This window comes from Diceros bicornis, chromosome 23, assembly GCF_020826845.1.
Source record: "Diceros bicornis minor isolate mBicDic1 chromosome 23, mDicBic1.mat.cur, whole genome shotgun sequence".
In the NCBI taxonomy this organism is placed as follows: domain Eukaryota; kingdom Metazoa; phylum Chordata; class Mammalia; order Perissodactyla; family Rhinocerotidae; genus Diceros; species Diceros bicornis.
This window is the reverse complement of record NC_080762.1, coordinates 28987368-29014081: the sequence shown is the minus strand read 5'-3', so window position 1 is coordinate 29014081 and position 26714 is coordinate 28987368.

Below are 26714 nucleotides of genomic sequence, written 5' to 3'. Positions count from 1 at the left end.
AGAGTCACAGAAGTGACATGTCACCCTGGGTAGCACCACACTGTTCCTGGATCGAAAGAATGGGGGCAAGGGGAGATTTCAGTTTCGTAGTACAAATGCAAGTTCTTACAAGTCTTCTCATTGGAAGTTTACTTCCCTGTGGCCCCAGTTAGATGGTAAAATCTGAGGGCAGGGATTCTCTCTTTCTTGTCCATTATAGTATCCCTAGGACCTAACTCTGAGCCTGGCACAGAGTAGACATTCAATGAGTGTTGTTGAACGAAAGAATGAAGAGATGAAGAAATGAAGCAATACCAATCTCAACTGCTCTTCTCACCTGCAGCTGATCAAAGAAGAGTCATTGGGCTATGATCTGGTTTGGTTTGCCTTCAACATTCCAATGTTAACTTTGTACTCAGAAATATTGTCAACTCAATAAAATATAATTAAAGGGGAGAGAAATAATTTATTTTGTGAGCATTAAAAAAATTCCTTTTGAAGATTGTGCATTGTGAAATAGAATGTGTTAATCGAATTAAGCATATAAACAAGATTGCTGAAAGTTTGACTTACTTAAGAAAATGCTTAAACTTTTCAAGCATTATCAGGCCCTTTAGAGGCAACTGTTTCCATTCAAACTACCGATCATATTATTAAAAGTTGGTAGTCCATTACGGAAAAGAAGCTCACAAGAAATATTATGTAAAATATACTCATAGGAAAATACTAAAAATATCTGGCACATAGTGGGTGCTCAAAAATAATATGTTAATTGGATTAATTCATCTGATAAGCAAAAAATAATATCACCTTGTTGTTTTAATTTTTGTTTATTTAATTTGTGACAAAACTTGGGCATCTTTTCCCATGTTTATTAACCATGTGTATTTCTTTTACTCTGAGCTGTCTTTCTCTCTTTTGTCCTTATTAAAAATGGGCTCTTCATATTTTTAATTGATCTACAAGAGCTCAATATTTCATCCTAAAAATTGACAATATTTTCCCCAGTTTAACTTTTGTCTTTTGGCATTGTTTGTGTGTGTGAGTGTGTTCTTTGTTTTTGCCAAGTCAATGATGAATATTATTCTATATTTTAAAAGGTCTTTTCAATATAATAATTACAGTTTTGTTTAGTTATTTTAGAGTTTAATTTTTTTAATAGTCACATCTTTGATTTATCTAACTTGGGGATAAGGAATTATATAGAGATCTAGCTTTATTATTTCCCAAATGGCTATCTAAGTGTCTCAGAACTTTTTATTGAAAAATTGTATTGTATTGCTTTTTCCCCACTGATTGGAAAACCCAACTTTATCGAAGTCACCCTGTCATAAACTTGTGATTATTTTTGAGTTCTTTCCATTGAGCTCTCTATTGTTGTGAACCACAATTACAGTTGTTTAATCCACACTCGATATCTTCTTTCCCAGAATTTTTTTTGCTATTCCCGCATGTTTATTTTTTAGATAAACTTTACAGTCATTTTGCAAGTTCCCCTGAACTTGTGATTTTGATTAGGGTTTTATGAGCATATAACCCAGTGCCTGACCGACAGTAAACCCTCTATAAGTGGGAAATATAATTGTATACAATATAATTGTAATTTTAATACTAATTATGATTACCACATCAAATATAACGAAAGATGTGAAGAGGATTTGCAATATTGAGTCTTCTTATCCAAGAGGAATTAGGAATAATTTCAGTTTACTTAAACTTTTAAAAAATCTACTTTAGTAGTTAAAATGTTTTTCTGGTCTACTCACTGTCCTTCCCTTTTGCAACAACTATTTTACACCTTCTTCAAATCTCCTTTCCCAGTGTCTATACTTTCCTAGAGAAAATCAATATCACCTGGCTATAGCTCTTTCATCTTCCTCCAGTCAAATTTGCAAGCCTACCTCCACTGGTATTCCTTCTCCCCTTCTTCACCCCAGTTGCAAATGATCATGTTGGCTAAACACAACAGCCATTTCCATGCCTCATCTGACTTGACTTCTCAGCAGAGCATCTAACGGGGTTTACTATTTCTCTCTTGAAATAGTCTCTTTCCTCTGCTCCTCCAAGATCACTCTTGGATTTCTACTCCCTCTCTGACTGTTCCTTTTAAGTCTCCCTGACCTTTAAATGTTCAAGTTCAGGAATTTCCTCTGGGCCACTGCTTTTCTTTCTCTTCTCACTCTCCCTTAATGACCATAACTACCTCCTTGACTTTAAATATCGTCTATATGCCAAAGACTTAAAATTTTTATCCCTGGCCCATACCTCTTTTTCTGTGTTCCGGTTGGAGATATGACCGTGCCTACTTGAAATGTCCACTTGGAAGTCTTGCCAGCATCTTAACTTAGATTTAAAATTGAACCAAATCATCCCCTACCTCATTTCAGATCCGCACTTCCTCTAATCCTCCACACCTGGGAATATGGCTTCTCCATCCTCTCCATTTCCCAGGCCAAAATCTGGGTATACTCTATAACATCAACATCACACATTCAAGTCTTTACCAAATCTGTCTAGTATCTCTTGAATCCATTCACTTATCCCCATCTTCACTGCCCCCACCCAAACCCAAGGACTCCATCACTAACCTGGACTCCTACAGCAGCTTCCTTTTTTCTGTGTATTTATGGGTATCTTTTCCAAACGAGATGTTCTCTACCTAAAAGTCAAAGTAATAGTTTAAAAATATAAATTTTATATTATTACTGCCTTGCTTAAATAATATTAGTGGCTTCTCATTATTCTCATAATAAAGTTACTATAATCCACAAGGTCCAGTATGACCTGTCCCCAAACTATTTCTTCAGCATTACCTTCTGTCAACCTTCCTTATGATCACTATTCTCTGCTGAGACCCCACGCCCCCAAAGGTGAAAATATTCTATCTTTCTCCTCCCTTTTTGTTCGACCAATTCCTACTCACTCTTAGGCTTCAGTTTAAATGTTACGTCTTCAGGGAGGCCATTCTTGACCCTTGAGTACAGACTAGATTCCAATATTTTATGCACTTATGGCACCTGACACTTTTCCTTTAACTACATTATAGTAATTATATAGTTCTTTGTGTGTTTATTTCTTTACAATCTATTTCTATTACTAGATTGTATTCCATGTGATGTCAGGGACTATATAATTTTTTTTTTTTTTTCTGTGAGGGAGATCAGCCCTGAGCTAACATCCCTGCTAATCCTCCTCTTTTTTTGCTGAGGAAGACTGGCTCTGAGCTAACATCTATTGCCAAACCTCCTCCTTTTTTTCTTCCCTAAAGCCCCAGTAGATAGTTGTATGTCATAGTTGCACATCCTTCTAGTTGCTGTATGTGGGACTTGGCCTCAGCATAGCCAGAGAAGCGGTGCGTCGGTGCGCGCCCGGGATCCGAACCCCGGGCCGCCAGCAGCGGAGCGCGTGCACTCAACCACTAAGCCACGGGGCTGGCCCTATATAATTTTTAAAACCTTTTTATTTTAAGATAATAGTAGAGTCACATGTAGTTATACGAAATAGTACAGAGATATCCTGTGTACACTTCACCCAGTTTCCTCCAAAGGCAACATCTTGAGTAACCATAGTACAATATCACAATCAGGAAATTGACACCAACAGAAGCTGCCAACCCGATTCAGAGTTCACCAGTTTTACATGTGCTCATCTGTTTGTGTGTTTTGTTCCATGTAATTTTATCACATGTAGATTCATGTGACCACTACCACAGTCAAGATGGAGAACAGTTCTATTATAAGGATCTCTCATGCTCCTTTTGATACCCACAGCCACCTCCTTTACTATGATTTTTAAAATTGCAATATCTCAAGCCAGCCCTGATGGCCTAGTGGTTAAAGTTCGGCACTCACCACTTTGGCACCCAGGTTCACTTCCTGGTCACAGAACCGCACCACCTGTCAGTTGCCATGCTGTGGCAGTGACTCACATAGAAGAACTAGAACGACTTACAACTAGCATACACAACCATGTACTAGGGCTTTGGGAGCCAAAAAAAAAGAAAAATTTGCAACAGATGTTAGCTCAGGGCGAATCTTTCCTTGCAAAAACAAAAAAACAAACATTTACATCTTAAATGTTTTTTAAAAAATTGCAATATCTCTACGACGTAAAACAGAACTTGGTATATAGTGGGTATTTAATTTTATTCATCTAACAAATATTCTTTAATAAATTACATAATTTATTGAAGCCATAATTTACTAAAAGAACAATTTACCACAACCAGAAAGGATTTATTCTAGAAATTCATGGGAGGAAAATCTATCAAAATAATCTTCTATTACAATATTTAAAAAAAGTTAATGGTAGAAAAAAAATTAAAATTTTGTGTCAATTTCAAAATAAACATTTTTTCAAAGTATAGAACTATTCTTAACACGATAAAGGAACCCACTTTAAAAGAGAAGCAAGTACTAATTCCATGGTAAGACATGTTACTCCCTTTGAACAGGAACATTTGCTGTCACTATTATTATTCTATGTTATTTTAGAATCTGGTCAGTGTAATAAGATATGAAAAAGAAATAAGAAAAAAAGCTTGATATGAAGAGATTGTCAATGTCCTCCAGACAAAGACCACGAGGAACACACCTGTTGTTAACCAAGTTGGGTTTATTACTCCTTGCAGTGAGGGAGTAGGCTTGCTGGAGAATGAAGCAAATGGAGAATTGTGGGGTGTCTCAGTAACAAGGTATTGGAAAGGACTTATATAATTTGGCTTGTGTTAAGTAATTTTGGGGAGGGTTTAAGGAAGCAGGGCTTATCTCTGGATAGGATGCTGTCATCAAGTGGGGATAACTCTATGATTGGGTATCTTAATACGTCTTGTCTAGAGGTATAGGAGACTAGACCAAGGCTCAACCTGTAACTGGTAAAAATGCAACAATCACACATATTAGTCAAATGGGGATATATTTGGTATTTTGTGGCTTGGATATTGTTCATATTTTGTCTGTGCTCAGACATGATTAGAGAATGGTCTTGTTTTTGTCTGGATCCATGATGGTCACACAGCCTTGTAGACCTTGTAGACCAAGACCAAGCATGACCTTGTCTGACGTTGATGTTCTGTGAAATTGTGTATATTTAACGGAAGGCCTGGCTAATAGTACCAGGTCTGCTCCTGGATGTCAGGGACTGCTTTTCCTCTTCTCAAGACAATTATTATTATTTACAAACCATATTAATATATGTACAACAAACCATTGCAATAAGAAGTTGAAGTTAATATTTATCAAAATAGTACATTATTCAGTAATTTTTGTATAGAAGACAAAGATAAGCCATATATCTGCAATAGGTCACTTTAAAAAAATGAAAAGTAGACTTCTTTCATCATAGAAAACAGATATAAAACTGGGATTAAACTTAGTAAGATATGTCAAGGAACTTCAGATAGAAAAAAAACAAAAAAATTTGTACTCACACGTAGAGGATGAGTCAAACATTTAGAAATGTTATTTTAAATATGGTGTATTTCTTTTCGTATATTTTGTAATATCTCAACTACTTTAGATGTCTGCTTTCTCCATTCCTCTTCTCAGTGTATCAGAATGCCTATTATGAAAGGAAAGCTGTAATAACAAGAGTTCTTTCCTAAGTGTATTTTAGAGCCTAGTCTACCAAATTGAAAAGAATAGGAAAAAGCTGGTGAGAGACTGTAAATCTGTGTGAGCACATATTTTCTAGGAAACCAATTTTAAGGTTAACTTAAGAATTCATCTTCTAAACTTATATAGTATATTGTGGGATTGGCATGGGTTATAAATGAAGCAACTAACTCATCTTGTCAAACCACAATATTTTAATGATAGGCGAAAGACTTTTTATTATTATTTACTGATTGAGATATAAATAAAAGTAGGTAAAGGGAGAAATTACCCCAAAATACAAAATTATTTTGCCAAATGATAACATAAGATTCTTCTTCAACACAAAGGCTTATGTTTCCCTTGTTCTATGAGAGGCAGTAATCGTGGAGGAATGAGCACAATTTATGGAAATTACAGGGATCTGGCTACAAATTCCTTCTCTTTAATTTCCTAGGCTGTGCGACCTTGGGCAAGTCATTTAACTTCTCTGAGTTTCAGTTTCTTCATCTGGAACGGGGCACGTGCCCACCACATGACACTTCTACAATGATTAAATGAGACATGCTACAAATGAGAACCACCTTAGTGTTTGACACAGAGCAGGTTCTCAGAAAAGAAAAGAAATGCTGATATCCTGCATATCCTCCTTCTCCCTTTTTTCTCCGGAGATTGACTTAGAGCAAGAGGAACTTAGGTTACAACTCTGAACAAATACCTGACATTAAACATTGGGAACCCTAATGCCTAACTCTGAGTGAAGTAGAAGTTCAGTAAGTGTGACTTACAGTAATAAATTTAAAGAATTTAAAAAGATTCAGACAACCACTCTAAAGGGGTTCTGATCAGCAATTCCAATGTATGTGTGTGGCTTTCCCACACACCACCAAGAAACTCTCCGACACCAGCTGGCTGTCCTACAATTCAGCTCAATTCTGACACTATCTACCCGGAGATAGCATCAGATTCCATGGGTTAAGGGCTCAGTCCCACAAGACTGCCCCCCCTACTTCAGATGCCAATTGAAAGCCCAGGTTGTTGCCTGTACTTTTGACCAACTAGCTATAAATCAGAGGTTTCCACGACCCCCTCCTTGGGTTCAGTTAATTTGCTAGAACAGCTCACAGAACTCAGGAAAACGTTTGATTTACTAGATTACAGGTGTATTATAAAAGGATGCAACTCAGGAACAGCCAGTTGGAAGAGACGCACAGGGCAAGGTATGTGGGAAAGGGCTTGGAGCTTCCATGCCCTCTCCACTCGCCCCAGATCTCTACGTGTTCACCAACCCAAAAGCTCTCTCAACCCCTTCCTCTTTGAGGTTCTTATGGAGGCTTCATTACATAGGCATGATTGATTAAATCATTGGCCATTGGTGACTGATTCAACCTCCAGCCCCTCCCCTCAGGAGGTGGGACTGAAAGTTCGAACCCTCTATTCATGGTTGGTTCTCCCGGCAACCAGCACCCATCTTCAGGTGCTTTCCAAAAGTCACATAAACCCAGTTGCCTGGAAAGAAGCTTGTTATGAATAACAAGACACCCATTTCACCTTTATGGCTCTGATGTGTTTTCAGGAACTGAGGACAAGAGACCAAATATTATAATAAAAGATGTTCCCATTGCTTTTATCGCTTGAGAAATTCCCGGGGTCTTGGGTTCTGTGAGCTAGGAACTGTGGACAAAGTTCAAATATATATGGAAAATATATTTTGGTCACCTGAATGACCAAACACATGTTTCTTATAAGTCATAATAGCTCACATTTTTTCTGAAGTTCTTTAATGTTAGGCCATGATAAGACTTTTTACTCCTCCTGGTGAAAAGATATCTATTTCTGGCCCACTAGCAGTGGCAACTAAAATGCCTGTTGAGATCACAGGTGTTGGAAAACCAACCCCCTGGTGTTTCTTCATTGAAATACCGGAACAGAAACGTGACTCTAATACTTTTCACCTAGCTCTCAATGAAGACCTGATCAACCACCACCAGAGAATTGTCTCCCTTGATTATCTTGTGAAACTACTGGGATCTTCCATCAAGCCCTGGATTTTCCTCAATCAGAGATGGTTTCAAAGTATTCTCCTTAAAAGGTGGCTTCTACAGCACTTCCCTCCCTGCCAACAGGCTAGAATTTGCCTGAGGCTATGAAACATACTATTAAAGGCAGACTTGTAGTTGTCACTCAGGCCTTCTGACTCTAGTCCTTTTCTCTCTCCGGTGACTTGTTGTCTCCCCTTGAGATGGCTATCTCCCCTGGGGAATCCTGTCTAGTGCTGACTTAGTGGAGCCTTTCCTTATCTCTGCGCTTCTCTATAGCTGAACACCAGAGACATTTACAAAGTTGACGGGGATGAACTTGGAGCCACATTTACAAAGTTGACGGGGATGAACTTGGAGCCACGAAGCTCAAGTCTCTTGTGAGTCAAATCGTTATTTAATCAAGTTGGTAGATGTGGAAGAAAAGAGCAAAACCACTTAAATATGGACAATAATAGTCCCTGACTTCACCTCTACTTGTGAGAAATAATCACTCTTCCCTGCGACACATACAGTAAGTCAGAAGATTGCCATTTACTGCTCTTGCTTTTAGTATATTCCTCATCATTATATATGGCATTCCATCTATCAGCAAAAAATTAGATTTCATTGACATATAGGTTATAAATTCATCTTGAAAAAAATAAGACTCCTTTTCTGCCATGGGTATATAATATATGAGTATATACAACTTAGTTCAGTTGTAATTTAATTACAATATGTGTATCTCATAACTTATGTTTTCATCTTATCTACGCTTTTTTTAATGTTCAAAGTCTCTGATGCATAACTTTCTTCCTATTCTATATTTTTTTAGTTGAGAATTTTTTAAATTGAGGAATTGTTTTTGTCTATTTCTTCTATAAATATTGCTGAATTTTCCTTGGACATATTAATTACTTTTTGAAGAAATAAACATACAGGAGGAAAAGGATACTTTTTATCATTACCACAATTTGAATATTATAAGATAATTACTAATTGGTCTACATGAATATTAAGGTTCTTCAGTCCTAAATAAAGTCTATACTTTAATATATGATATTTATCATTGCAGTTCCTTTGCTAAGCATTTTATAGCTATTACCTCAATTTATATTCACATCACCCCAACAAGGTGGATAATATTATTTTACCTATTTTAAAAATGTGTGATGCACTTGAGACTTAAAAACAAGTGAAATAATTTTCTCAAAGTTACACAGCTAATTCATGAAAGAGCTAGGATCCAAAATTATATAATATATTCGCTTTTAACATAATAAGACATGAATTTTTTTTCCCTTCTAGGATGTGATAGGCAATAATTTTGCCAAGTTTATATAACTAATTAATCAACTAAACAAATGTAGCAGATATAAATTCCCACATACTCAGGTGTGCAAGAACAGCACATTCTCTATTGATCACAGCAACTTAATTTCTGATTCCGAGCCCTGTCATTCTCGATCCTTCTAGCATCCTTACCTGCCTCATCCCAAAGCCCAAGAATGCATGTCACAGTGTCCAGGGACCTAACACGATGCCACGAGCGGAGGGGCTTTTTGTAAGACTCTCCCTGGCCAGTCAGCCTGGCTGCACCTTGTATCCATTCCTCTCTGAGGTCGGTGGAATTGCTGCCTTGCAGGCAGGACCTGAGTCCACACTAGTTCTGGACCCCCAGAACTCCTTCTCTTCTCTCCACATTCTCCACTCCATCATTTTTTTTTTTTAGCTAGGGGTGGTGAAAGGGAGACTTGGCAATCGCCTGCTCTCCCTACTTCTCTAGTTGCTCTGTCTATACCTGGGATTCCCATTCTTCATTTACCAAACCAAACTTTCTCCATTCATTTAAGGGCTTAGGTCTTTGGAAAGGAAAACCACAATGACTGATACTCTGCTCCTGCTTCACACCTGGCCTCAACCTCTCCTTGAGGCAACAAAATTTGGAGCCAACTGCCTTCTTTGATGGGTAGAGGAAATACAGGAGAAAATACAAGTTAATATCTCAAAATATAATAAAAATCCACATATATTTAGGAAGTATGAGAATTGTATTAAGTCTAAAGGGGCATAGGAGTAGGGCGGAGGGTGCCAAATAAATAAAAGAAATTGTCCCTATCCCTAGGAGCTCACCATCCATTAATAATCGGAAATCAAAGAAAAAACAAAACTAATATCTATGAAACTGTCAGAGAACAATAATGCCAAACTGTGCAATAGGAATTCAGAGAGAAGTGAACTTACAGCTGACATAACAGAAATATCAAAGTATTTTAGTAATACCTACCTCCAAATTAATTAGATATTACCAATGCCATTCAAAAATACTTACTAAGCATCTACTGTGTACCAAACACTCTATTAGGCACCAGGAAAACAAAGAGGGAGCATAATTTCATCCTCCAAAGTCAGGGGTAGGGGCCTGAAGATGGGGAGAAGAGGAGGGAGAGACATTGGAAAATATTTTTTAAAGGATGTGATTTTGAGCTAGGTATTAAAGAGAGAGTAGAGTTTTGCAGTGGAATTATGATTACAGAAACACTGTGTGCAAAGGAAATGATAGAAATGATCCAGTTTTGAGCTCTTGCTTTCCCCTCAAGCTTGGGAGTGAGTCTTGTTAGGAAAAGGAAACAGCATGAGTGAAGAGAAGAGATTTTTCATCAAATACACCTTGGTTAGAGACTTCCTCATAGGACATGAAGGACTGGGAAGGGGCTAGTTCAGATTCCTTTATATAGGTTGAAGATGAGAGTTGATACAACTTACTAGTCATACAGACAAGTCATACAGACTTACAGACAAATGGCCCAAGGTCAAAACTGTGTAATACTTCTTTGCTCCAAGAAAGAACCATAGTCAGGATGATGTAACAGGAACTCTGCCAAGATCATGTGTTCTAAAAATGAGACCACTGAATATTCCAGTAATTTGCCTGATTTACAAATTTTGATCAATCCATGTCAAGATTATCTTATGACTAATTCCAGCCCCCAGGTCCTACAAGTACCCAACTCTAGACTCCCTTTCTTTTGACTCATTTCATGGTTCCTCAGCTTTGTATTGTCTCTTGCTGCAGCAGGCTACATGAACCTAAGTTTTCTCTTCTTTTACTACACGTGTGCCTGGTGGTCTCTGGACAGTTTTAACAAATCAAGGTCCTATCAAGATTTGTCAGAGACTCCTGCTGCTGTAGAGCTGGACTCTTCCTAATAGCCACACCTGAGAGCCATAAGACTCCACCTCCTCAGAGCCACTCCACCTGTTATGAAAAGCCAAGTCTCACTCCCATTGTGAGCTCCAAATATTTTGTTGTGTCTTTCAGCATTGGTTTTATTTTGTTTGTCTTATGGATAAAGTTTCCCAGGGCTTTTGGGTTACTTGATTGTATTTGTACTCATTCTCTTGAGGTTCTGCCAAAGTGGAATCAATACTTTTATCCCACTCCTTCTCTGATCTGCTGTCTGTGTATGGCAATTGTGTGGTACATCTAAGAGATCTAGAGGGCAGGAGACAGGCATAGGTCCAATAAATCTGCACAGTGGTTTGACAGCTGGTGATCAAACATCACAGTTTTATGGAAGTGTTTTTACCTCTATAAGCAGCAGGGCTTCTTGTCCGTTTTTGAGGGACGAACATTTGTTGAAACTTTTGGCATGGTAGCTCCTACGTAGAATCTAATACTCTGGATATCACACATTTTGTGCCTGCAACATGGACAAACACTAAGACAAGGATCACTATTGAAGTTTGAAACATATTTCATATGTCCCATAATCAATTTGGATTTCTTTCTGTCTCTGGGGAAAGTCAGCTGCCATGTCACGAAGACACTCAAGCAGCCCTGTGGAGGCCCACGCAGTGAGGAGTTGAGACCTCTTGCCAACAACCATCATTACTTTGCCAGTCATGTGCGTGGCCACCTTGGAAGTGGAGCTTCCAGCCCCAGTCAAGCCTTTACATGACTGCAGCCTTTAGCTGACATCTTGACTGCAACCTCCTGAGAGACACCAACCAGTATATCCTAGCTAAGCTACTCCCACAGTCCTGACCCACAGAACTCTGTGTAAGATAATAATTGTTTATTTCTTTTAAGCCATTAAGTTTGGGGCAATTTGCTATACAGCAATAGATAACTAATATAACAGATAAGTAATATCATGACAGACAATTAATACAATAGCTAGCTAATATCAAATGGCCTTTTCATTTAATTTGGACATGAATGGTTTATCTTTGCCACTGTCAATAGGCTTAGCCCCACATCTGCTAATTGTCAAAGGCAATGGTTTTTTGGAAGTCCCATAACCATCAGACAGGAGTGTCTATTAACAATTTAGAATCTTGAACCAGCAGAAAGCTAAAGTACTGCTCTTTACTGAGATTTTGTACTATTTCTTCCAGAAGACTCCATTTCTGATTATTGCTGAGGCCTTTAGGTAATTATAAGAAAGAAGCAGGAGTCCCTGTGGATGATAAGTGTGGTAGTTTAAGATGACCCCTAACCATCCCTGCCTCCTGATATTTACGCCGGTATGTTATTCCCTCCCTTTCATGCAGACTGTATCTAGTGACTTGCTTCCAAGTAGTAAAATATGATGAAACAGATAGGATATTATTTCCAAGACTAGGATACAAAAAGCAGGTGGCTTCCCTCTTGCTTGCTTCATTCACTCTTTTATTGGCCTACTCTGAGGGAAGGCCGTTGCCATGTTCTAAGCTGCCCATAGAGAGGCCCACTTAGCAAGGAAATGATGTCTCCGGGCAAGAGCCAGCAAGTACCTAAGTCCTCAGTGCCACAGTCCACGAGGAGCTGAATCCTGCCAATGAGTGAGCTCAGAGGGGATCCTCCCCGAGTTGAGCTCCAGTTAACACCTTGACTGTAGCCCTGTGAGAGCCCTTGAACTAGAAATATCCAGCTATGCCATGCCCAGATCCCTGATCCACAGAAATTATGAGATAATAAATGTTTGTTGTTTTAAGCCATGAGATTTTGGGATAACTTATTACACAACCATAGATAACTGTGTAACAGTTAGATAAAACAAGATTAAATTGTTCTGGCTAATTTTTATAATAATTTTTATTATTTTACTTATATATATTATGTTATATAATATTATATAACAATATTAGGATGGAGGTTTTCTCTTCTATTGAGGTTTCATACATAATCAATTTTATAGAGATTTGGTCACTGATTATCCTGGAAGTAAGGATATATTATTGACAGTGAGGACATTGACAGATCATTAATTTAACCCATAAAGTGTATTATAAACATCACCGGTTGACAAGGACATTTAAACCTATAGAAAAAAGTCTTTTTTTCCTCTTCTCATTATTCTATTGACAATTATCATACTAGTCTTTGTGCATGAGCATGGGTATATCTCTTTTTAACCTAGATCATATTTATAGTAACACATTTTACTTAAACATAACCCAGGAATGCTGAACTTCTTGTTTGATTTGCCAAGTTTTTCTTTTATCATACATTTGATTAACAACAGAACTATTATAATCCTTTTGAAATAATTAAAATTTGGCGAATTCCAAACAAATCTAATCTTTATTTTTCATTTTATAAAGCAAAAAAGCAAATATTTATTTACAGACATCATTAACCATTTTATTCTTTGGAGCTCAAATTTGGCGAAGAAAATCAAGAAGAGTTGTTTTCAAAAAACAAGGAGATGTGTTATTAAGGAGTTACCTTTCAAAAAGGCACAGGGCTGAGTTTGTTTTCCCAGAGATTCTTTCAAATATTTAAGAAATAGATTTATGTTAAACTCTTGGGGAGCATAGAAAAAGAGAGAGAATGCTTCCCTATATAAATTTATGAAGCTAGAATAACTGAGAGCAAATTCGACAGAATGAATGAGCAGCTTGATGGCAGCAGAAATGAGGAGTCCAGAGAGTAGGACAAGAGAACCTTCCAGAACAACAGAACCATAGGGACCTCTGGGAAATTTTTACTTGAGGATCCAAACTCTGATCAACCGTCTGCTCCCAAGAAGGATTTTGTGCTTGCTGAATATAGTAATTGGCAACTGAACCAACCTGATGTTCCTAACAATTACATGTGTACTGTTACCACTTGAGACACACCTGTCTTCCCATTTGTGTTTTTATAAATCAAACGTTAAATTGTGGCACCATTTACGGTATCTGAGGTTCTACCTCTTTATTACAGAACAAAATAAAGGGAGAGATTTCCCTCATAGTCATCTTTTCTTATTTCATAGCACTCCCTTGGCTTTCTCTTGATGGAGTTTCCATGGAAACCAGCTAAATAACAAGTTAGCTATGGGAGGGTTTCCTATACAACGTGGTTATTTTCCCTTAGAAAACAATCAGCTGCTGTCGTATCTTCGCCTGTGCTTTTAAAAAAATTCCTAGAGTCTCTGCGTGTGCCAGGACTAAACTAAACCAGCAAGCACACACACAGAACTGAACACCAGGGGGGGTGGTTTAGTGAGCACATGAGTAATCATTTCAAAGGATTGCTAGGTGCTGGGAAAGCGGATTCTCAGGGGATAATACTGCGGTAAATAAAAGGCTATTTCTGGTTCTGTCTGTTTCTTAATATATAATCGTCAATATCCAGCTGACTTGGAAAAAATTCATGGAAAATGATGCAGATCAGGTACCGAATTCTATTACACACCTAAAACTCAGCTGTGGTCTTTCCTTTCTTCCTGCCCCTAAAACCCCAAGGCAAGGAATCAAGGCTTCTAGACATTGCCGGATGAGTCAAGGTACTGCGGCCCAGACAAGCTAAGCACTGGCTCTGTCACCATACAGACACAAAGGCATTCAAGAAACCACAGCCCTCTGGTTTCGTGGCTCCTGCCTTCTTAATCAAATCTATGCAGAGTCTGTATGTAGATTTCACCCACAACACAAACAAACACCGTACAACACCTTGGGGCGTGTGGCCGACAGGAACATCCATCTAGCTGTGATTCACTGGGGAAGAGGAAGGCCTCCAAGGGCAGCCAATCAGAGTGTGGCCCAGGGAAAAATCACTTGGCTCTTACAGGAAGCCATCTAATTATGTTACTGTAATCCTCAGGCCTGCATGTTGCAGCCACCTCAACACGAACTCACAGACTTCACCGATTATGTAATTATGGAAAACTTCACAACAAACTTGAAGATTCCTTCTGGAGGCCACATTGAAGACCCGGATGTGCATTTGAGTGTGGGCGGGAAGCACACGGCTCACAAAGAGAAGAGCAAAGAGATTTATTGAACTTAAAAGGCCACAGTTTAAAAGGAGCCTCGACCAGACCTCCCTTTTTGTGTGCACATTTTTTGCACCTGCAACTGTTTGTGGGCTGGAAAGCAATAGCTCTCCTCCCCCCTCTTCTCCCAAGAGACCGTGGTTTAATGCCTTGGCCCCAAATGTGTCATTTTCCTGCGGGGGGCGGGGGCCGGGGGAGGGGGTGAGAAATCAAAAGAAACCAAGTTTTTAGAACTTTGCTGTAAAGAAAATAATAGATCTGAAAAGGATTGGAGCCACATTTTCAGGTTAGACACAGTTGTTAGAGAAATGTCAGAAGGGAAAACATTCCTCCTCACTTTCCTTCCTAACTCGTTAAGTTCTTCATTTCACTGGGTTCTGTGTGACATCTGTAGCATCCATTCCAGTGGGGGCTGCAGCAAGCTCTGGACTCGGCAGCCTGGAACTGCACTCAGACCACAGTGTTCAAAATCTAGATTCCGAATGGACCTTCCTGATTCTTCACAGAGAAGATGCCATATAATTATTTCCATTAAAACCAACCTTTGATACCAGAAGTGAATTGTGGAATCTTAATTATGATGCTCGTGAAAGAAGTGTTGACAAATGGTCTTGCTTTAGATGGTGGTTGTGGGTGGGGCTTGGGTGAGAGCTGGGATCAAAACTTGATTTTGGGTATTGGTCTCCTTCCTCTCTCCCCCACCACCCACCTTATATGTTGAGATGAAAGTTAGAGCAGAAAGCCTCTTTTAAATCATTATGAACTGTTTTATTTGAAACAGCATTTGTGAATTTTTATAAGACTGGCCCAGATTTGCCCAATTATTTCTCCATCCTATCCAGGGAATAGAAAGTTTCAAATCAAGGGTCATAACTGAAGCAAAAGTGTTATGTTCATATGAGGTACAATGCATTGCTAAATACAGGGAAGATACAGTGAAGCCCCTCACTCAGTATGTACATAACAGCACAAGGATGAACTTGATCGAACAGATTAAAGTAGCAGATGCAGATGACATAAACTTAGTTTTCTTTGGTTTAACTTGGAAAACATTGAGGATTTTCTATACGGTACAAACCTTGATGAATGTTGAGGATATAGGGGTTCTCATGTATCCTGTAAAATATTAGTGTGCCATGTGGTCAGATAGGTGGAGATTTTTAAAAAATAGATATATTTAATCTCCTCAACGAGGGGAAATAATATTTGATTCAGCTAGAAAGAGTGATCCTTTTCCTTCTATGGTTCAATCTAGTATTAACATTTTTTTGTGTGTGTGAGGAGGATTAGCCCTGAGCTATCATCGGATGCCAATCCTCCTCTTTTTGCTGACGGAGATTGGCCCTGGGCTAACATCTGTGCCCATCTTCCTCTACTTTATACGTGGGACACATGCCACAGCATGGCTTGATAAGCGGTATGTATGTCCGCTCCCAGGATCCGAACCTGCGAACCCCGGGCCACCTGGAGTGGAGCACTCGAACTTAACCACTACGCCGCTGGGCCAGCCCCTAGTATTAACATTTTTGTAGTAGGTAGTTTGGGATTCCTGTTTCTGTAAAGCAAAGCCCACAACGTTCTTCAGTTTTGTTGTTTCATGGGGAAAATGAAGAGAGAAGGCTTAAATGGTTTGTTATCACTGGCTACTCAATTGCACTTGCACAGAGAGATGTACTGATGGTATGGAATGGGGAGGGGGTGTTTAGGGGAGAGATGGGAAGCCTGCGGTATCAAGAATACAAGTTAAGGGATAAGAGATCTTGGGAGAAGGAGGAAAGAAGAAAGGAGGTAAATTGAGGAGCAAAACATGAAATAGTAAATTACGTCGGGCGACTTGGTGGGAAAAATGCGAAGTTTCACTTAAACACATACTGGCCTGACCTCGCTTGGGTCAACAGGGACAGTCAGAAGCCTGCCCAGAAATGTCAAGTGAGGAGATTTAGAGCCAAAGAGAGTAAGGGTCGGCATTCCAGGAGGCTGTCTAGCCACACAGATGGGTTTCCTAAGTCTTATTTTAGGCCTCTGCTCTGGAATAAAATTATTCCTCTTTTGATGGGCTCATATCCCTGGAAAGGAAAAAATCAGGTGAAAATTCAGTGCCAGGGCTGAATAGGATCTGCTAAGATGATTAAGCTGGGAGGAAATTTTTGGAGGATCTGATACACCTAGGAGCTAGAAATCAATATTCAAAGGTTTCTGCATTCTGTCAACATTTAGACTCCAAATATTCAGATTTAGGTGCTTGTGGGGAATTTTGTCTGGTAGTAGAATCCTAACACATCTTTTCACTTTGCAAAGCACGATCTATGGATAAATTTCTTCCTTCCTGACTTGGACAAATAATACAGCATGGGAAAAAGGGCAGTGGAATGAAACCTTGATGCCTCCAAAACAGTTTTAATTATGGTTTCATTTGGAGGAGAAAAAGAATTTTTCTTTTCTATTTTATTTTTCTTCATTCCCTGAGAAAATACATCATTTGTTTTTGTCTACTTCAGCATTTTGGTATTTTAAATACCCATCCACCCGTACTGGGAGGCCTTTCTTCCAACGGGAGGGCTCTCCATAGGTTCTCCAGAGGAGCAGCGCGGTCCCTGTGCTAGCACAGCATGCAGAGGCCCTGGGGACATGAGCAGCTAGTGCCACAGACGCTGGGGGCCCTGGAGCACCAGCAGCAAGTTCTCCAAATGCAGCCCTTTCCCCAAGCATGTGAAACTGAAAAAGAGAAGCCTGACTACTTCACTCCCCACTCAACAAATAAAGTGTGCCAAGGGCTTAAAATTTGCTCACCTTCCCTACTAAGCATGAAAAGAAGAGACATAAAAAATAGATGGTGATAAAGATAGACTAGAAAGAGTGATCTCTTCCTTCCGTTATTGGAGGTACCATTGACCTGGTTGTTAATTGCACTCTTTCGTCTTGGGTCATTTCTTTCTCTCTTTATGCCAGCACCCAAGGGCTGTGGGGTTTTTTTGGGGGGGTTATTGCTGGGTTCCCTTCAGCCTTGTCCAGGAAAGTGAATCCCCCACCATGGTGCGCCCCTTCTGACAAACGGCCTGACTTGGGGACACTCTCTGTCATAACCCAGAGCTATTAGCAACTCTCCACATGCCCCACCTTCTAGATCATCTGTCTGCCTTTGGGAAATTCCACCAGCCACTTCCTGAAGACAGACTTTCTACCACACGGCTATAGATGACAGCTGTGGAGCGCCCGGACAACTGCTCTGCTGCAATACACACGGTTGTGAAGAAACACCTAAATCTCTCTGCCCAGTATAATTCCTCCCCGTTTCTATGTCCTAACCTAGCTCCTGCCTGTTTCACGGATTTTTCAGGGTTTTCCCTGGTTCACAAGTAAGAGCTATTTCTCCTTTATAGGAGAAAGACAACTTGACAATTCCCCAAATATTGCCAGTACGTACATGCAAAATAAAAGGTAAACCATTGAAGATATACAGCTCAGGCTTTGTCAGTCTGTCCATAGCATTTATTGAATGACCGATGTGTGCAGGGAGGGCCTGGTAGAGATACTCTTTGGAGATTATAAAACAACAATAACAACCACCAACAGATTAGGTGCCTGCTGCAAGCTTCAAAACACTCAGGAAAAGAGAATTTGTAGGTTTCAGAAAGTAGTCATCTAATACAACGTCTATATGACAAAAGAAATCTTCTTTAAAACACCTCATATTAATGTATTAACTCACCACAAGTCAGTGTATATTCCAGGGTGTAATAGTTCAATGAAATGTTCTTTTGATTTACCAAAACACGTGTTAACATAAAAAGAAAAATAAACACATAAGACTTGTTACCAAAGCTAAGCTCTTTAAAACTTGGTATAGTAAATATACATATTTTAAAAATATGATGCTTCTGTCACATTAATAAAAATAATTACATTTGAGGGGACATTTGTATTAGTTAGTTTGTCATCTTTATGTTTCTGAATCAGAAAGAATGTTAAAGAATTAAATCTAAAGATAATGTAAGGGAGCAGCCTAAAACTCTTTTGGGCCAGGGGTAACACCAGCAGGCAGATCTATTGGGAGGACTTGCAGAACGATTGCTCAGGCAAACAAGATAAAGGAAAGAAAGTTCTGGAGCTTGTTGGGTAGAATGGGATACTGAAACCTAAGAACTTCCCTCTGAAGAAAGAGTCTTTTCAAACACAGCTGTCTTGGAGAAAATTCAAACTGCCCTCTCTCAATGATTCATTTTCAGATAACTTTATGTTTGCGTATTTACCATGTGAGGAAAAGAAGAGTTCCGTCAGACTTCTAAGGAGAGGCGTCACTCAGTCGACCTCCTAGCTTCTTCTGCCCACTGTAGTCTTGAAATCAGCTCTGGTCTGAGGCGGGAGGGAACTCAGCCTTGAGGCATTGGTGGGGTTCGTCCAGCCAAGATCTTGACTCCTTGTTCCGATGTGTGGGCTTCTGTCTTGTAAGTTCTGGTCCCCACCAGTGGATCCCTGACTTGGGTGCTGATCCCAAGCCACTCCCGGTAACATGCTGTTCCCACAGTTTCTCTGGGCTGGTTGGTTGCCTTCCCAGAGAGCGGAGAAACACCCCCAACTCTTTCTAATGCCTGCTGCTCTGTCTTGGGTTTGCTGCTGTCTGCCTCCCCAAACATCTACATGCTCTCTAGGGGCCCCTTTGGGAATCTAGTAGTCACAGTTCTCATTTACTGAACATTTACCTTGTAGCAGTCACCATGCTGAGCAATTTACATGTGTTATCTCACTTAATCCTCACAAGGCCATGAGTGGGGTTATTACTCCCACTTTACAGAAGAGGAGTCTGAGGCTTTGAGAGGTTAACTTGTTAGTAAATTAATCTTCAACAGCTGGGATTCAAACTCAGCTCTGTCATTCTTATCTCCTCTCCATGGAGGATGGTCTAGCCTACAGTGGGGTCTGTCTGTCCCCCATGGAGGATGGTCTAGTCTACATCAGAGTCTGTCCCCCCTCAGTGGAAGACAGCTCTAGTCCAGATCTTTCTCACTGCATCTGTGTTCTGAAATATGATGGGCTCCTTTGAACTTTTCAATGCCTTTTATTAATAAATGTGCTTTTGTTCATCAACTATATTCTCACTTTTTTCTATTATTGCTACTACAATCATATCCTGAGTGACAGTTAAGAATCTAACAGTCATGTTAGAAAGTGCACAAAGCAAAATCCCAAAGCATCCCTGTCTCTTGGACTTATAACTGTCCCTTAAAAGACATCATAAAAGAAAAAGGATGGCGAATTTCTGAAAGGAAGTTTTTTGAGTGTTTACGTGACAATGAGGTCAGGAAAATATGGTATTGTTGTGATTCTCTTCATTACTTCAGGATCTGAAGTGGTTCAGAAAGAATGACACTCCAAAAGGAAGATGGACTTCCAGGGGATGTGACTCATAAGGAAGAATATGAAAGGGAGGAGAAGAGTGACTTTTCAGATGGACAGTGAGCTTTTATTTGAAGCATATGGAGCCATGTGGAAGATCACAGAGAGGTGGAAGTTAGAAAGGGAACAAAGAGGATATAAGATGTTCCTGGCTTGGGCAGGGTGAGAGGATGGTGTGTGGAGGCACAGAGCAAAGGAAATGAGTGAGGAAGGACACAAATACAGCAGACCTTTGTGCATAAAGTAGAGAAAAAAATGCCCCACATTTAGCATCTTAGAAAATGTTGTCTATTTCTTAGCAAGAATGAAAATAAATTTCTGTAAGACTTTCTTCCAAATTACCCGAAGAGCTTCAAAAGCTTTCTGCTTATGCCGTACATTAGCCAGGAGAAAAATCTTAATCTTCTCTCCTCTGATAGGCAAAATGATAGCAGAAAGAGTTTCCAGTCTCATAAAGGGATGGTTTCCGGAAAAAGACATAAAAAGCATGTTTCTTAAAAGAGATACCAAAAGTTTATTTTTTCAAGCTTGGCTATTACCAGTAAACCTCAAGGAGACTGAAGAAAACAAATCCAGGCAGAAGAAGGGAAAGGGCATCCTCGTCTGGTTCACTTCATGTCTCCACAGGCTTGGTCATATGTGCATGGCTTCCTTTGGTGCCACTTATCAGTCTTCAAATAAAAATCTGAGGGCGACTTTTCCTCTATCTCTGAGGAAATGCCTGTATCAGAAATCTCTGTTTATATTACCAAGTACCTCAGAAAATGCCAGCTGGTGCTCTTGAACTTAACATTCTTGTACAAGTTTATCCTGATGAAATCCTTGGCATTTTCCTGAGGCTTTTTTTGCCTTCCTGCCAAATGTTAATTGGTACCTGTTCCTGTAAATCTTGAATTCTCCTTTCCCAGCTGTAGAGATCAGCCTTAAGGCACTTTTTTATTTCGAAATCTTTTCCCCAAAACTGTGTCCTGGTTTCCGGCCCTGACCAGAAGCCCCTCCCCAGGCTCTGCACTGTCGTGTTGCTCTCCTAGAGGTCCTTACACTGTGTCCTTCCAATCTTCCTCTAGTGACCTCCAGTTTACAGAACTGGCCTGCTGTACTAGTTATCTAAAGGTTTGCAAAATACATTAGGACGTACTGTGTCATATGTCATCGAGTGTTTGTCAGTCACCATATGTGCCTAAACCTTCTACAGTATCTGATTGCCATCCAGGTCCTTCCAGATAAAGAGCCCATACACACTCTTCCTTTAGCCTTATTTCCATTTCCATTGCTTTTTGTGTAACCACCCAGGCCTGGGAAATAGCATGATGGAGGAGAAAAAGCATTGACTTTGATGTCAGAGAGATCTAATTTTAAATCTTGGTTTTGTCCTCTCCCCACCCCACTCCCGAACTTGGGCAAGTGACCTCACTTCTTATTTCTTTATCTTTAAAATAGAAGTGATGGTGGAGTGTAAAGATTAATCGAGATAATGCATTCAGTTGGCTGTTACATAGTAGGTGCTCGAAAATATGTGTTGGATAAAAGAATGAATGGATTAGTAAATTAATGAAAGAGGAGGGCAAAAGAAGAAAAAGGAAACCTTATAGTTTTCTGCATATCCACCGTCAGCTGGCTTTATGGAAGATTCTCTCAGTTTAGTAAGGGCAACATATACTTATGCACAAAACTACCAAGCAGGGGACTCTGGGGTGCAGAGGAAAGGCACCAACCAGCCTTATGAAGAAGGAGAGTCAGGGAAGAAGTCATGCCTCACTTCTCCTATTAGATCTGCATCTTTTGGGCAGCAGCTTCGCCTGCCTCTTGTACAGTGACCACTTACCGCTGTATTACAATTTTAGGTAAGATAGGATACAATGATTCTGTGTTGTATATCACACCACAGAAATTCAACCACCTTGGGTGGTGACTTGGTGAGATGTTAGAGCTGGGACATGTTAAGGGTGTCTAAGGAAATATTCACACTTTCTTTTCAGGGTCCACAGAAGACGCTTTTGGGAGAACTGATATGAAATACCAAGTGTGGAGATTTGCATACAAGTTTGGGCAACAGGAAAATGGAATTTGGTTCTGGGTCTATTTCCCACACTTTGTATCATCCACTAAGGCAAAGCCCCAAGCCTCCACATTCCTCAGTTTTGCAGGTACCAAAAGTTACCAGAATTATCAGTGTGCTATTGAGAGAGTGTTAATGTTGAGAGGTACAAATACTCGGGGACATGTCTCCAAAGTTAGCCATTTCCTATAGGTAGATTGATTCCTAATCCTGAGAGTTATTTGTTACCTAAATACAACCAAAAAGTTTGCTTTACTTTTCTACAAATTTTTAAATGACACGTTTTCCCCGTTTTTAAACAAAGGCTTTTCTCCTAAATGAAAGTGCCAAAATGCTGGGACTCACCCCACAAATATTTGACCCCATAAAATCAAATATTTTGATTTAATAATCTAGTGGCATTTTCTACTGGTAAGCATTTGGTCCCATAGTTAGAGAATAGCCCTGTGTTGTAGATCAGTACTGTTCTCCTGTTTAGACGGGTAAACTGAAGTATGGGTACAGCACATGATTTGCCTCAACTTTCGTAGCACCTTAAGGGAAGATCTGGGAATCTCCACAATGCCTGTGTTTTTAAGTCTGTTGCTTAGTCATGAGACATAAAGCATCATAAGAACTAACAAGATCATTAAAAATGTTCTGTTAGTGGGGGTCAGTGGTTCCATTCCCAGGATGTAGAATGTGATAAACAGCAGGGAGGAAAATAAACCACCTCAGAACAAAAAAAACCACATTTGAGAGAGGTGGAATCTCAACCTCAGCTTTGAATATTATTATTCAAGAGTTGGAAAATTATGTGACATGACTGTACTGGATTTGGCCACTCTTCAGCAATGTCTACGCTATTCAAATACTGTTGTGCAAACTCAATTTCTAAAAGTTATGAAGGAAATTTTTGTTCAGCAAAATAGTCTTGTAAAAGTTGTCTGCTATTAAACTGTAGACACAACTCCAAGGAATCTCTTACTAGAAAGCAATGCATTATTCCAACATGAATCACAGGCTAAATTGACTATTTTCCCAGGATGTTATAACTGACTGCTGTACTCCACTGAGACCAAGGATACTCTACTACATCTGTCATTGAAATGCCCATCGAAAAATAATTTAACCAACCCAGATTCAGTATGAATTTGTTATACGTAAAAGGGAACCCAATGGAATATAGTTAGGGCAACTTTCAATTTAAAAGATTACAGATTAGATAGAATGTATATAGGGGACATTAATCATTACACACTTAAATCATATTTAAAGTGGATCTATCATACACTTCTGGAACATTCTGCCTTTTTCCGTCTGGATGTCAGGTGCAATAAATTCCAACATGGAAAGAGGAAGTCACTCTAGAGTCAAGCCTTAGGAGAATGACTTTCTTTGTGTATGAAGGTGGATCATGACCACACAGAGGACTCATTAAGTGCCCAGATGCCCATGGCACTGTAATTGGCAGTGCATAGATCAGGAAGGTACTTTTAATGCCAGTCTCACTCTAACCATGATTGTTATTAATGGCGTTTGTGAGAGAAGGAAATCAAAGGAAGGTACTATAGTTTCTCATGAAACTATCTAGCATTGAAACCGCTTTGTTCTTTGAAAGTAGTTTTACATAACCATTTTTTCCCTCACAAAAAGCAAGTGCATTAGTTAAAAGGTATTATCTTCACTTTTAAAATAGGGAAACAGAGACCCAGATAAAGCTAAGACATTTGCCTGAGGTCAAATAGAAGTTAGCAACAGAACATATACTAAAATCCAGATTTCTTTCTTTATTTCATGTTGGTAGTTTTTCTGTAAGTTTTTAATCCTACGTTACAATTTTCTTTATGTACTTCTAAATAGACTTTAATATTTTCTGATCTCAAACAGCAAATATTTGGCTGACATTCTACATGAAAAATTTCTGTCTTGGTTCTAGAAATGAAATACATATGGAAAACTTTTCCTTATGAAAAAACATCAGAAGGATATTCATTTCATTGATTCACAGGGTATTTATTTTATTGATTCATGAAGTAAAATATATATTTTTTTCTGTAGAAACATGTAGTTCCTTTTATTCATTTATTTGTCTTTGTTTTAAAAGTTAAAAAAAATACAGAAATGTACAGTAAATAATATAACAAATGAGTGTACCCACCACATAGCATTGACCAATATTGACATGTTCTGGTTTTACTTTATGTATAAATATGAAGCTGATATATGTCCTCATGTAGTCATCTTTTGTGTACTTTAGTAACATAAAATCTAGATTTCTTAACCCAGAAGCTGGAAGGTTAGGTTACACAGACTATGTGGAGACAGAAAACCCGTCCCTATCCCTGTGGGAGAAGCCCTGATAGAAAAAGCTTAAGTTATCAACAAGCCCCTTGCCTAAGTAAAACACAACCAGAGACCTCAAGCATATGCTGCTGGTCTTTTTCTGGGTAATTGCTGTGTCATTAGTTGCTGCATTTTTTTAGAACATTTCTTCTAAAGTTCTGGCAGCACCTTGGTCCATACTCAGCTCTACAGAGGGCTTTTGAATAATTATTCCTTTAAAACTATTAATGTATGTACATATATATGTATGTATGTCCGTAGGTATGTGTGTGTGCATTAGCTCCCAGTGAAAGGGAAAGGGGAAAGGGCCTCTGGCAATAGGAGTGACTACAGCTGTTATTTGTGCAGAGTAGAAAAATAATTGGTTGTTTTTCCCCTGTCTATTCAAGTTCCGCAGATCAGCTATTCTGAAGGGTAATAGACTGTTTAGCATGTTGAGAGACTTAGGGGAAAACTGGGGTAATGCAAGACCTTAGGGGCTTTTTTGTTGTTGTTAAAAGGTAAATACCATTTTATATTCAAGTCCTGTAATATATGTGGCATATGAACTGATGAATGAGTCATTTGTTGTTGGAAAGTGAACAAACTTGCCTAATGATATAGTTTTCTTTTCAGTGTGTGCGTGTGCATGTGTGTGTGTGTGTGTGTGTGTGTGTGTATGTATGTTTTCTTTCTGGGCAATGCTTCCTTTTGACTCATCTCATATTTTGAATTATGACTTTTTTTTTTAACTGGCAAATTCATTTTCAAATTGTTTCTACCCATAGTGGTCTCTTCTCATTTTAGATCTGTGGCTGAAGCAGTAGAACTACAAATGGAACCCAAAACTTTGTTAGGGACCTTGGGATATAGATGACAAATCAGAACAATGCAGAAGGGATATTTCTGAAAATCTGTACTTCAGGGTAGATTAAGAGATATTGATAAAAGTGCTATGCTTTAACATAAAATATTATTATTAACATAAAATAACATGCAGATATAAAAGTATATCCAATTTATCATGATAATTCTTTACATGACTTTTTTTACTTCCTTATCCAGCTCATTTCTTTTTCTTCTCTTTGGGCCCCATTTTTCCTTGTTTGTGTAATTCACTTTAATACTTTGAGGTTAAATCAGAGATGAATTTGTGGGTTCTGGAATGTAAAATCCTCTGTTTCAGTGCATATGTGTTCACTTGGGGCTAGTGCCTTCTTGACTGACAGGTGGGAAAGAGGAACCCAGTAACTTTTATCCTTATCAAAGCACTGGGGTATTTTTTTGTTGCTGTTATTTTATTCTTATGTACATTTCTTTTCATCAGTCTTCTCGCAGGGCATCTTGGGTTTCGTTTCCATGTCTTCCAAAGCTTTTTGGATTCCATTCTGTGTTTTACTCTGCCACATGTATTCTAATCTTCCTCTGTGCTTCTCTTCACCCCTTTTCAATGTTATCTGTCAACTCATCCTCAGGTGAAGCGCTGTGAGGTGCCAACATGTGAAAAGTTTTAAGTACATCTTAGATTGTAGCTCTCAAGCCACATAGTTCAGAAAGAGTGGAAAGACTCAATTCTGTAAATAAAAATATTTGAAAAGACTGTGGAGAAGATTGGCTCCTCTAAAAGAAAATAATAGCTAACATACCCAACAGCTTTTTGCATCTTTACAAGGAAGAGAGAATCTATGGCATCCTCTAAAATACCAAGTAGTCTTAAATGGATAATGTTGCTCTTGCTGGTATCAACTAGTAAAGACATTTAAAATTTCACAGTTTATAGACCACAATATACCCTAAAAGTCTGATTTTTTCACAAGAATTAAAAGGTGTATCTGATACATGTTTTCTAAATACTTCATTAATAACATGAATGATGTCCTTGGTATTATTAATACTTGGGCTATTGATTCTTGTCTCTTTGGGAATGCTTGATTTTATTCATATGCTTGTTATTTGCCCTGTTATAAGCACTCACATGATATAGTCAGTCACTTGGTACTGGATAACCGACTTGTTTTTCAGCATACTAATTACCCTTCCCAGCTTACATCTTGTGTGGGCTTGGCAGACATCAGCTCCCTGGCACCTAGAAGCCACTTCCTTCTCCACAGTAACTTCA